The following is a 13,676-nucleotide window of genomic DNA, read 5'->3' as shown; positions in this document are numbered from 1 at the left end:
TACTAGAGACTTGATAGGTCTGTCTCTCAGACTGCATACAGTCTGAACACACCTTGTGAACATATTGTATGCCCCGCCAATGCAGTCCATGAAACCAGAAACTAAAACTCAGTGGGAAAAAGCCAACATTTACAGCATCTCAAATATCCTCCTATCTCCATGTGTGTGGCTATTTAGGGAGACTTTGTAAACAGCAAACACACTGCACATTAAAAATGTTTGTGATTTGATACATAACATTGAACCTAAATCATGCTTCAGTTTCAGTGAATGAGAGATAGAGTAAATATTTAGATTGCTGCCAGTGTAACCATACTCCAGTACTCCAACTAGGCACCCAGAACTGTCAACACCTCCCACTCTGAACTGCCTGAGGCCAGCTCCATCGAGTGCAGTTGATACGCTCGTCTTGGTCTTTCTTTTCAGTTGATTTGAAATTAAACACCAGGAAAGCAGTGTTTTATCACGTCTGCTGATTTATTAGTTGCGGTTTCATGGATGAGTTTTTGCTTTATTCATGTACGCATGGAAATTGTCTAAGTGTGGCAACAACAGGCCCCACTCTGTGCAGCAAAGGTTTTACTCCACAGTGAGGAGTATAGACATGAGCGCTGGTACACCATCAGCATGTTGTGTTTCCGACGCTGCTTCGAACCTCTGACATCATAAACCGTAGTTTAAGAAATGAAACTGATTATTATTATTATCATTATTATTATTATTATTATTATTATTGAGATATGCAGGAAATTCTGGTGCCATCTTGACTTACAAGACTCCAGATATGACCTACATTTCACCTCAGTACTGGAACAACGGTGGGCGTGTTCCCTATTAAAGCCTTCTGTCAGCAGCATCTCTGGTCTATATTTTTTTGTTTACCGTATTTCCCGGACTACAAAGCGCACCTGAAATATTAGCCGCACAAGCTAAAATCAGGGGAAAATCCTGTTTTGTACATACATTAGCCGCACCTGACTAAAAGCCGCAGGTGTTTCAATGTTGACTTATCATATGTAAGAGAATATGCACAAAGGGAATTGTCAGGAAAGAGATGGCTGTTTGGAGACATCACTTTTATTAATATTTTGAAAAACAAGTTATGGGTACATATTTGCACATGTAGTACATAACAGTAGCCTACAGCACACCAGAAAAATAGATTCGGACTACCTTTTAGGCTCAGGTGCAGTGACACAGCTTTAACAAGAAGAAAAGTCAGTCATTCACCACCATCTTTCTCTTCTTCCTGCGCACTAAAACCACCAAAGTCCTCTTCTCCAGTGTCGGATACAAACAGGCTCAGGATGGCTTCGTCATCCACTCTCCGCTTCTCTCCTTCGTTGTCACTTTCAAAACCAAAGAAATCCTCATTGTCAGTGTCAGAGTCGAACACCCTCAGAAGGGCCGTGGCGGTGTCCTCCTCTCCATCATGCAGCAGTCCAGCCCTTCAAAATCCGTTGGTGATCGTGGATGTTTTCACACTTTTCCACGCTGTCAGAATCCACCGGTGGAGTTGGGCATAACTTGCTTTTTGGGCATAACTTGCAAGTTTATCGCCGCTCATCATCCACGACTCCCGCTGAACGCGTACCGCTACTTTGAAGTTTGTTTTTCGCGCTACTTCGTACGGCACTACGTTGCCTGGCGGACGGACATGTGACTAACATACCACTCTTGAACCCCGATCCTTCCGCCAGGCAACGTAGTGCCGTACAACAGCGGAACAAACAAAACAAATTCTACGGACAAATCATGGACAATCCATAGAAAAGCCGCACCTGACTAAAAGCCCAGGGTTCAAAGCTTGTGCAAAAAGTAGCGGCTTATAGCCCGACAATTACGGTATTTGTTTTAAGTTAGACTGTCCTATCAATCACAAAGGACATCAAACACATTCAGGAACTTGCTTCCACACTTGCTACTCCAACGTTTCTTACACTTGGACTTGTATTAAGTCACATCCTATACAGGGAGTGCAGAATTATTAGGCAAATGAGTATTTTGTCCACATCATCCTCTTCATGCATGTTGTCTTACTCCAAGCTGTATAGGCTCAAAAGCCTACTACCAATTAAGCATATTAGGTGATGTGCATCTCTGTAATGAGAAGGGGTGTGGTCTAATGACATCAACACCCTATATCAGGTGTGCATAATTATTAGGCAACGTCCTTTCCTTTGGCAAAATGGGTCAAAAGAAGGACTTGACAGGCTCAGAAAAGTCAAAAATAGTGAGATATCTTGCAGAGGGATGCAGCAGTCTCAAAATTGCAAAGCTTCTGAAGCGTGATCATCGAACAATCAAGCGTTTCATTCAAAATAGTCAACAGGGTTCGCAAGAAGCGTGTGGAAAAACCAAGGCGCAAAATAACTGCCCATGAACTGAGAAAAGTCAAGCGTGCAGCTGCCAAGATGCCACTTGCCACCAGTTTGGCCATATTTCAGAGCTGCAACATCACTGGAGTGCCCAAAAGCACAAGGTGTGCAATACTCAGAGACATGGCCAAGGTAAGAAAGGCTGAAAGACGACCACCACTGAACAAGACACACAAGCTGAAACGTCAAGACTGGGCCAAGAAATATCTCAAGACTGGTTTTTCTAAGGTTTTATGGACTGATGAAATGAGAGTGAGTCTTGATGGGCCAGATGGATGGGCCCGTGGCTGGATTGGTAAAGGGCAGAGAGCTCCAGTCCGACTCAGACGCCAGCAAGGTGGAGGTGGAGTACTGGTTTGGGCTGGTATCATCAAAGATGAGCTTGTGGGGCCTTTTCGGGTTGAGGATGGAGTCAAGCTCAACTCCCAGTCCTACTGCCAGTTTCTGGAAGACACCTTCTTCAAGCAGTGGTACAGGAAGAAGTCTGCATCCTTCAAGAAAAATACAAATATAAAAATAGCAAAAATGATTTCTGCATATTGAGTTCCTCATTTATTCCTTTATGAATGGTTAAAATCCTATTTAAGCACAGAGCTGTTGCAGCACCTCCTTGCCTCATACAGCAACAACTCCATTCATTTAGATAACCCCCACCCCCTCTTTCCCACAAATAGAGTGACCCATAGAAGAACAGACCTACAGTTTCTCAGTACAAACATGATCATGCGTGGGAGGAAGGAGTGTTTTTGCTTCTTCCCATCAGAGAGCAATGACTGTACTGTTGAACAGAATCAACCCATAGTTCAAAAATGGTTAATGGCAACATTTCTGCTTGAATATGTCTAAAATAAATGCTGACAAGTTAGTCTGTAATAATGGCGTTAATAATGGAGACACAAATTTCACAAATCTCCAGGCCAGAAAAGAATAGCCAGACTTCTTCAAAATGATAGAAAGGCAACATTTGACACAGATGGGCTACAGCAATAGAAGTCCATACCGGGTTTCCCCTTCCATTACCTAAAAGCAAAATACATGGGTTGACTAAAACTGGACAATAAAAGATTGGAAACATCTTCCCTTGCATAAAATACATGAAATCATGGATCCATCCTGCCTAATAATGTGGGGTATTTTTTCTAGGGACGTTTTGGGCTCCTTAGTACAAACTGAGTACTACCTAAGTACTGTTGATGACCATTTCCATCCCTTTATGACCACAGTGTACTCATCTCCTGGTCAGTACACTGCCATAGTCATATACTGTAGTTACATATGTACTGTGTTTGTATATATGTAACTGTGAGTATATATGATCAATCAACATGGCTGTGGCCAGCCACACATTTCCAGTCTACAAAAACACCTAAAGACCATCTGGAACCATTTTCAATGGTGTGGTCAATAATCACAAATACATAAGTAGCGTAGTTGGAAAGGACAGCTATAAGTTCATGACAGAATGTTTATAATGTTTCACCTAAAAGTTACAAAGTGATTCACAGAAACAAAATAAATTAAAAACTTTGAATAAGAGCAAAGGAAAACAGAAATCTGAAAAGCAGTGGAAGCAGACAGCATTAATATTCATTCTTGAACTCTTGGATCTAAATGTTTGCAAGATGATTACTGGAAAACATTTTAACTGTGTGATTAATGATCAAATTAATTTGATTTACAATATTTCCACACAGTGCAACTGTGGTAGCAGCTGAAGCAGAAAGCCAGGGGCAAAGGAGCAAAGGAGCAATAGCTGCGAAGGGACACATACTGCTGTCCAATACCCAACAGAAGAAAAAAGAATTGAAAGCAGTAATTCATTGTGAAGTTATCTATAGAAACTCTCCTGATAGAAATTTGTGCACATTCTTCCTGTGCATCCAAACATCACATGAAAGATAACACTGAGGAATTCAGGAAATTGTGGCCAGTGGCCAGCAGGGAGTCTAGAGAGGGCACAATCTCACACGATCACATAGCCAATTGACTATATCTATTAGCACTACCAATCTCTATATAGCACCAAACTGTGATCAACTCACAAACATTTGTTTAAATAATAACCAAACTGGTCCTACTTAAAAACAAACATATTGTTACCCATGAACACACATAAAATGAGAATGCATGAGTGTGTGTGGGTGTTTGCCTGTAAGCTCAGCAGCTGCTCAGAATTCTCCTCCCCAAGCTGTAATCAGTGTCCTAATGAGTCTCAGCGGCTTTCATGTTGAACAGTGTCAGCCTGGATGTGTGTAATGTTTGATGCTTCGTCTAAAGAGCACATACCTAATTTAAAAAAAGCACACACTTATGCACACAGAGGCACAGTCACTCTCTAAACTAAACATACACACAATGTGGAGACTGCGGTCTGTACTTTGAATAAACATTCGTGTAAAGTTTCACCCAAGAGACTGAGAATAAGCAAAGAAGGGATGGAGAAAGTAAGAGGGGAGCAGGCTGGCGAAAAAGAGCTGCATTATGAATATGTGGGTGCTGAGAAAAACTATTCACTTGGGAGAAGAGGAATTGGTTCGCTCCGGCATAAGGAAAAGGAGAAGCAAGGATATCCTAATGATCACTCACCTGTAACACTGCTGCGGTGCCGAGAGACACTTTCTCAGTGATGAGATGTATCATTAGAAGGAAAAGAGACAGGGAGGAAAAAGCAGGATTGCAAAAAGCGTGAGCCTCCTTTGATTTTAGTTAGAGCAGTCTAGCCCCCCAGGATGTGTTCTGGTCAAGCTTGACAGCTGTTGTAGCCGGGAGAAGAGGCATGCACTGGCTTATCCCCCTCTACTCACTGAGAGAACCTCAAACCAAAACTATTCTTCTCTTTCTATCTCTAATCAAGGAGGTGTTTACTCCTCTTTTCAGAAAAATGAAATGTTCTTTTTGTGCTTCAAGATTAATTATCTCATGTGTTAATCCACCACCGGACTGTCTAATTCCCACTGAATATCTCACTAAGTCACTCAAGTCTCTGGCTCTATATTTAGCCCAAGGAATTATGGGAGGAATTAATATACACAGACATGACTTAGTCTTCATTATTTTGGAGATAGAGAGAGAGGTTCATGCATTACAGAGAGAGGGATGGAGAGTGGGAGACAAAGAAGAAAAGACAGTATGAAAACTGGCCTGGTTTCTCGCTCCTATTATGTCCCATTTTTCCCACAATTCTGTTGGGAATTATGCAGTCACAAGGCCGAGGCAATGGCTTTTTAAAGCGCAAAGAAAGTAACAGTTTAAATAACATTAAAACATCCTCAAAATGCACCATAGCTAAGAGTCATTAAACAGCCAGATTCTCTGTGAGTGTCACAGACTGTATTGCCAATTTTCATGGCTACAAAAACCTGGCTGTAGGCAAGTGTGTTTTAGGAGCCAGTACATTACATTACTTTCAAATTACAATATTGTGAACACAATGAGACAGAGAGACAGCTATTTACCTTGCATTTGATTGGTTCCTGTGTGGCATAATTCATAACAGGCATAATATTATGACAGAATGCCTAATATTGAAGTTGATTTCTGCCAAAACAACCCTGAAGGAGAGCTGTGGTTATCTGGCATCAAGATGTTAGCAACACATCCTTTAAACCTTGTAATTTGCAAGATGGGGCCTCTATGAATTGGACTTGTTTGTCCAGCACATCCCACAGATGCTTGGTTGGATTGAGATCGACTGGATTGAAGATCAGGTCAATAAATCCAACAATTTGTTCCTCAAATCACTCATGAATGATTTTTGCTATGGTAGGAGCATTATCCTGTTGAAAGACGCCACAGCCATCAGGGAATACTGTTTCCATGAAAAGCCGTAATGGTCTGCAGCTATGCTGAGGTAGGTGGTGCATGTCAAAGTAACATCCACAAGGTATATACAAGGTTTTTCAGGAGAAAACCTTGGTTCGCAGCAGATGGCTGTCCCTCCTGAGCCTGGTTCTGCTGGTCATTTCTTGTTGTTAAAAGGAAGTTTTTGTCACAGCATTTTCTTTTTCTTATGTTTTGGTGTTTTTCTGTATTATGATTTATGTCTGATTCTTTAGCTATCCTGTTTTGATGAGTATTATAAATCAATGTTTCAGTTTGGTTCTGGTCATGAGTTTAGTTTGATGTTAATTCTTCTTTAAGTCTCTGTCGTCCCTGGGTTCCATGTGTTATATTCTTTCAGTCTGCCTCTCAGCAGTAGCGGTTTTTGATACGGGCGACACAGGCGGTTGCCTGGGGCGGCATCGTGGTGGGAGGCGACATCACGGGCATCGGCTAAAAATAAATAAATAAAAAAATAGCTCATTCTCATGCTGCCCCGACGTCATGCCAGCGCATAGTAGGAATGTCATAGGCACTGATCGGTTTTCTATCGCCCATTTGCTGGGAGTAGGGGCGCCCTCTGTTTGCGAGGTGCGCCTACTGCTTGCGGCACAGGGAGGAGAGGGCGGGGCGGCGGGGGATTCTCTGGCTGGCTAGAGCAGCATCTAATAACCAACTTGCAAAATAAAAAAAAATAAAAACAAAAATCATGCAGACTTATAATTTGCACCGATGTTTTTTCGAAATTCTATATGCGAAAAGTGAGCGCAAGAGCCCTCGGTGCGCCTGCTCGCTGCTGGAGTCAAAGTAAACTTTATTGTCATCTCCGCTACATACAGTCCAGTAATTAGAGAAACGAGACACAAGGCTCCAGTACAGCAGTGCAAGTAAACAAACAATAAATATAAGAAGAGTAAGAAAATAAATATACACTTTAGGACTCGAGGTAAAGGGAACAATTTAAAATTTATAATTTACAGTTTGATGATTTAAAGTCTCATACACAACCCGTCGAAAGTGGAGGGGGGCCGGCTGCTTCCAAATAGAGCACATTTCATTCATAATGTTGTAAATCCAAGCCCATTATGTATTCATGATTTGAATCCTGGGTTGTGTGAAATCCCAGAAATAAACCCTACACAAAGTGAATCTGTGAGCTAAGGTGTAGGTCTGTTAGGTTATGTAAAACGAGCAAAAGATGCAGGTAAGCAGATGTGTCATTGGATAATGGCAGGTCATCCTGAAACAATCAGAATCAGAATAATTTATTAATCCCTAAGGAAGTTATGCGGGTTACAGTTGCTCCAAGGAGAAATGGTAAAAATAGTAACAGTAACAGACTAAACTCCAAACAATACATTATGTTACAGATTCTAATATTAATTAGTCAATTGTTGATTTGTCCTGTTCTCATTGTATGATGAATTATGATGGCTGTTTGGTAGCCGTTTGCAAACAATGCACACTCTCTCTCTCTTCATATGTGTGTGTGTGGTGGGGGGGAGTGTTCGCCCAGGCGCCAAACAGGCTAGGACCACCACTGCCTCTCAGTGTCAAGTCTGCGTCTTTGTGATTTGTTTTGTGTTTTATTTTGATAGTCCCAGTCTGATGTCAGTGTGTTCAGTTTTACTTCTCCCCTGTCTGGTTAGTCTAATTTCTCCCAGCTGTGTCTCCCTCCTGTTTCCCATTCCCTAGTTACTCCCCAGTGTATATAAGCCCTGTGTTTTCCTTTGCTCTCTGTTGTGTCGTTAATGTCTGCTCACCCTCAGGTTTTGCTGTGTGTTCCAGTACCTGTTTTGCCTGCCTGTTAGTTTATTTTCCCTAAGTATAGTTAGTCTTCTTTTCAGTCTGCAACCTGCAATAAAGCTGTTTATTTTGAGTTCAACTTTTCCTCAGTGAGTCCTGCATTCTGGGTCCTTCCTCCCTGCCTGCCTGCACACAGCCATGACAGTTTTTCCTTCCCACTGTCACCAAAGTCCTTGTAGGGCTATATGATTGTTGGGGTTCTCTCTGTTCTCTTTTATTATTTTAGGGTCTTTTCCTCTTAAATTCTCAAAGCACCTTGGAGCAACTGTTGTGGATATTTGGCACTATATTAAAAAAACTGAATTGAATTGAACTGAAGCATCACACTGCCTCCACTGGCCATAGTGCATCCTAGTGCCAGGTTTTCAACAGAAGAACACCCTCTCTGCCATCACAAAGATGGCAGAGAGGGACTATCAAAATAAAACACAAAACAAATCACAAAGACGCAGACTTGACACTGAGAGGCAGTGCTGGCCTAGTGGCGCAGGTCACTTTCTTCCATTGCTCCGTGGAACAGTTCTGACAGTCAGGCCCATTGTTGGTGTTTTTGGCAGTGGACAAGGGTCACCATGGGCTCCTTTACTGGTCTGCAGCCATGCAGCCCCACACGTAACAAACTGGTAAGTACTGTATATTCTGACAGCTTTCTATCAGAACCAGCATTAATTTTTTAAGCAATTTGAGCTACAGTAGCTCGTCTGTTGAATCAGACCACATGGCCCTGCCTTCATTGCCCATGTGGATCAATGAGCCTTGGCCACCCATGAGCCTGATGCTGGTCAAAGACTGTTCACCAGTCAAAAGATCGTAGTGATATTTGCACCTCTAGCAACTTGCATTTTCTGGTATGGGTCTGTTCACTGTACACACCGCCTCACGATTCCACATCCATACTGGGAATGCTGGAGACATGGAGTGGAGCAGCAAAAGCCCAGCTCAGAGTAAACAGTGACACCAGATACAATATTTAGCCCTTTAAAGCCAAGTGTATCATATTTAATACATGTGTGTTGTGAGTTTTTGAGACTTCTACATCATCAGTGTGACTTTTACCCTCAAAAAATGATATAAATTGCATGACACATTGTAATGACTAAATTGCAAACACAGAAAAATTTAAAATCATATATGTAGATTAAAATTTATATATATACATTGTCTAAAGGTTCAACAAACACTGTATTATCAAAAAATTAAAGATTTCTGGCAGTTATTTCATTGGTTCCGGTTTTAAAAGATTAGGCACAGAAAGAGAGATGGGGTGGTGAGTTGCAGATTTGCAGCAACTGGGGACATACAGCTAACGCCCTATGTGAAACAGACAATTGGATGTGTAAAACAAAATCAGCTGATCTCCTGTAATAGTGGCTGAGCTTTGCGGCCTGCCTGGAATAATGCTATGCTCAACATATTGTATTGAAATAGTAACATTACTTCAGTGTCATTTACAGTTACAGGTTCCTGGAGCATTAACAAACTTGAATTGAATTGAACTGCAAAGCACATGTGTCGTTTTGGGGAGCTGGAAAGATCACCTCCCAATATTTAGAGCAACCCCTGCATACCAAAAATAAAAACACAAAATAATCTCATTGAATACAGCCACTACATTTTTTGTGATGACTGTAACTGCAGTTATATAACCATGGAAGAGCCAGAAGGAAGTGGGATAAGGACAAATGTCTAAATACCAACTAAGCAGTGAATATACACGTGAAAACACACCGCATATGCAAACACTGGAGGCTGTACATATCTCAATGTACAATACTCAATACCTGCTGTTATTAACACACAACCACTGCACTATAAAACATTTTTTCTGCTGCTGTAACAATGTGAATTTCCCAACTTTTGGACTAATAAAGTTTATTTTATCTTGGAAAGTTGTAGATTTCTGTTTTTGGAGTTTATAGCCCAAGTGTTGTGGCTAGAGATGTACATGAGTCCTAAGAATGATCAAAAAAATCCCCCAAAATAGTAACCACAGTCAAAACTGAAAGGTTTATAAGTTAATTGATGAAGACATTCAGGCACATTCAGGCAGGTCACTTCCCCAAACAAATCAGCCTGATAGTAGACAGAAGTGCCAATTTGTTACGCTCATGTCTAAAACCAGGCAAACACAAAAGAGGACAGAAAGGTAAATCAGGCTTTTATGTATCTGTATTCTGCAGGGAGAACATTCAATGAGGGAAATTAACAATTAATATTTAAAAGTGATCAAGAATGCCAGGAAACCTCACTGTATAATATTTTTCTTCCTGTGATTAATTATTTTGATAGAGTGTATATACATACCACTGTCTTTACTGAGTCTAGTGTCAGTTGTGCCCTTGCATTCCTTATGATTTGGTGGGTTGGCCATCACTGACAGCACATAGAAAACAAAAAGACGATAGTGGATAAACTTTCAGTGTGCCTTTCTCTGTCACAGTTCCAGTTATCAGCTACACTCCTTTAAACAGTTACACCAAGGGTTTTGACAGGTCTAGGTAAAACACTATTTTCTTACTTTGCACCTTGGACTTGAAATAACTTGCAAAACTTTTAATATGATGTTTCTAACAACTGGTGAATTTAGCATATAGACATAAATAAAATGATAAGGACCCCAGTGAAGGAGACTTACATGTTTTTTAAAGGCAGTGTTTTTTAGTGGTGGACATTCGTATACATCATGATCTAGATCTTGAAATTTACATTATATTTTAAAATATTTTGTGTATGTATGGCTGCTACCATAACCAGGTCTTCATTGTGAAAGGCCTTTAATTTCAACAGCATATCCTGGTTACATTTTTTAAAAAATTATTTTCTTTTAGATAAATTAAACCACAATGCAGAAAAGATAAGTCTCCAATACTTGAAATTTATTGGGGAGAATTTGCCAGAACCCTTACTCAATGTGTCCCCTAAATGCAGACCCCCAAGCCTCCCCCATTCTTCATAATCTGTTTAAAGTGACATCAACAATTACCGTCCAGAATGATATGTACTAATATGAAGAACTCTGCTGGCAGCTCCATATTTGGTCAAATTTATAAAGTTCAAATGTAAAATTTTGTGGCTTTTGTTTGCATTAAATGATGCACATCACATCCAGAAAACTCCTATTTGATTGGATGGTGTAGCCATTAAAATGTGCTCTCTTTGCCATTCAGTTCAACCATCGTAAACCATTAATTGCAGACATGGATGTGGCAAGTATTTCAAAACTAACATTACTTTTTATTGTGTTCACCCTTTTGCATGGGAACTGGATCGCCTCAATACAACTATAAATGACACTCACTCATGCATGACACTGGGTGTGTTACAAGGCTGCCTTGCTGAGACTGGGCCTGATGCCTAATATCTTCTCCTTCTCCTGCCTGACTTTTTCTTCTCTTTCCTCGGCTGATCAGGCCAGTCAACACAACAAGGCTAATTGGGTCATTTAAATGTCAGCATCACTGAGATCTAAAGGACAGAAAAGCTCTCTGGTCCTACTTGTGCTGTTACACTCTAAATGTCTCCTCACTTTCCTGCACGAGGTATTATGGGAATGTTTGTTACTCTTAGGTCAAGCAAATCTAAACAGGATTCTGTGGTTTCTCTGATATGCTGAGCTGTATGTGACCTGTAAATTTAAACAAATTAGAACTGCATACACACTTTTTCTTTGGGATGAACCAACTCAGATATTTAAACAGTTCTCACACATGTTCAGATAGAAAAACAGAGCATTACTTATCGCATTTGTGGCGAGTCTTATGAATGATGCTGCAGCTGAGCATTCCAAGATGTAAATAAATAACTCAACAGCATTTTATAATGTCATCGGAACAGAGGGACGCAGACTTGCACGCACACATATTTCCCCCCATCATTAAGAAACACAAGTGCTGAGAGAAAACACATCTTCTGCCATCATTCAGACACAACAGACGTGTAGATGTAGGCGGCTGGGACTGAATAGCTTTTTCAGTGTAGCTTTAACCCTCCCAAACCAGCCAGGCAAAGAAAGAAGAGAAGCCGCAATTGTTATTCAGCGACAGCAGGCTGCATTACAAGGTCACACACAGCATTTACCCAAAGGCCTGGATTTCAGACAGACAGAAACACACACACATGTGCATATGCATGTGTGCGTGTGTGTATATATATATATTTGTATGTGTGTGTGTGCCAAATTATGGAATAGATGATAATATTAATCTTATCTTTGAGTAATTGAACTGAATACTCTAATAACAGAGGAAGGACTGGATAACACAGAAGGGCTCTTTTATCCATAAAAGAGCTCATGCATATTATTCTGATTTTAAATATATATAAATATATTCTGATTTTAAGAATTACTTAATCAGAATATATTAAAGACTCCTCATGTTCACAGACGAATATATAGACAATGCGCTATTTTGTACATAGGTGCTTTTCTGCTCCAATATCCTGTCTTTCTGTTTTCTCATATTCATTGCTTAGTGATGGTCCTTCTCCTTTGCAGTGTGCAAACTGCGCGCTGCCGGCAGCCACTGATAGGAAGCAACCTCCTCACTGAGATCATCCGACACATGCCGCAAGATCCCGGCACGCTCACTTCCATTCTCCTCCCTTTACATGCAGGTTTAACAACTTAAAATGTGATTCGTGAATTCCCCCAGCAAATCTTACCATTTTATCAATTTGCTCCAAATAGAACTCCTGCGCCGCGGCCCCTTCGCGCACACCACAGGAGACAAATCAAGCCTGGCGGAGCTGTAAAGGTACAAGATTCCCCGGTGGCTCCAGGCGATGCAACTTCCAGCCGGTATGCAGTTTGGGTTTGTTGCAGAATTACCGCTTGGAAGAATGCGGTAATTTTGCTTTTGCGGAAGAGATTAAGGAATGAAACGAGGTTTCCCGTGCCGTGCGTGGAGATTGTTCGGTTGTTAAGTGCTGATATGTCGCTTGGCCCAAGGACTGCTGCCTGCTCGTCTCGTCTTCCACATAAGAATGTGCCGCGCATTTCAACTAGTCCACTCGCTATCAACCCCCCCCCCCCCCCCTCCCTCTTTCCTCCCTCCCTCTCTCTCTCCCTCTCTCTCCCTCTCTCTTCCATGCACCTCTCTCCACACATGCGCGCAAGGAAGCTGAAATCCAATTCTACATGATGGATGTGAATAAACGGGGTGTGTTAAATTATCTAGTCTCATCTGATTCTACACAGAGACACAGAGATGTGGTGTGTGTGTGTGTGTGTGTGTGTGTGTGTGTGTGTGTGTGTGTGTGTGTGTGTGTGTGTGTGTGTGTGTTATTCCTGAGGCATCAGAACGGGTCAAAGAGCTCAAACAAAAGAGATCAGAACCCCGGACAGCGACCGTGACCATTTTAATATAAATGTATCAAAGTGTGATGCAGGTGAGCAGCTGTGCTAATAAAGTCCATTTACAAATCTGCACGTTATAAAATGTCTGCAGGAAATTATCTTGGAAAGTCTATCCTCTTAATTTTTTGAGAAATCGTCATAAAATCTGTAAGATGATTTTAGACACTGTGTTAGTACACTATGTGTTTAAAGCTGCTCAAGACATTTTATATTATATGTAACTGGCTGCCTTTCCTGCAACAGGCTAATTATGCCTCCCATTCCAAGATTATAAGATGTGTTTACTGGGAGGAGGTGGTGTGGCATTACGATAGTCA

General features: G+C 41.1%; 1 protein-coding gene across 3 annotated transcripts in view; it reads right to left on the bottom strand.

Moving 5' to 3' along the window:
* adcyap1r1b (adenylate cyclase activating polypeptide 1b (pituitary) receptor type I) overlaps nucleotides 1–13,023 on the bottom strand; it is a 45,740-nt gene extending 32,717 nt beyond the window's left edge. For 2 of the 3 annotated variants that reach the window (XM_014340680.2, XM_005944145.3), the window contains exon 1: nucleotides 12,666–13,023. The gene's annotated coding sequence lies outside the window, so the exon portion shown is untranslated. Of the gene's footprint in view, nucleotides 1–10,307; nucleotides 10,377–12,665 lie in introns of all 3 variants that reach the window. The other variant, XM_014340681.2, reaches the window with a different exon arrangement.
* Nucleotides 13,024–13,676: the final 653 nt, after the last annotated feature.

The sequence above is a fragment of the Haplochromis burtoni genome, unplaced genomic scaffold (assembly GCF_018398535.1).
Source record: "Haplochromis burtoni strain Fernald_Lab_line unplaced genomic scaffold, NCSU_Asbu1 Contig_316, whole genome shotgun sequence".
In the NCBI taxonomy this organism is placed as follows: Eukaryota; Metazoa; Chordata; class Actinopteri; order Cichliformes; family Cichlidae; genus Haplochromis; species Haplochromis burtoni.
The sequence above is the reverse complement of the archived record's forward strand: the minus strand, read 5'-3'. Positions and strand labels throughout refer to the sequence as shown.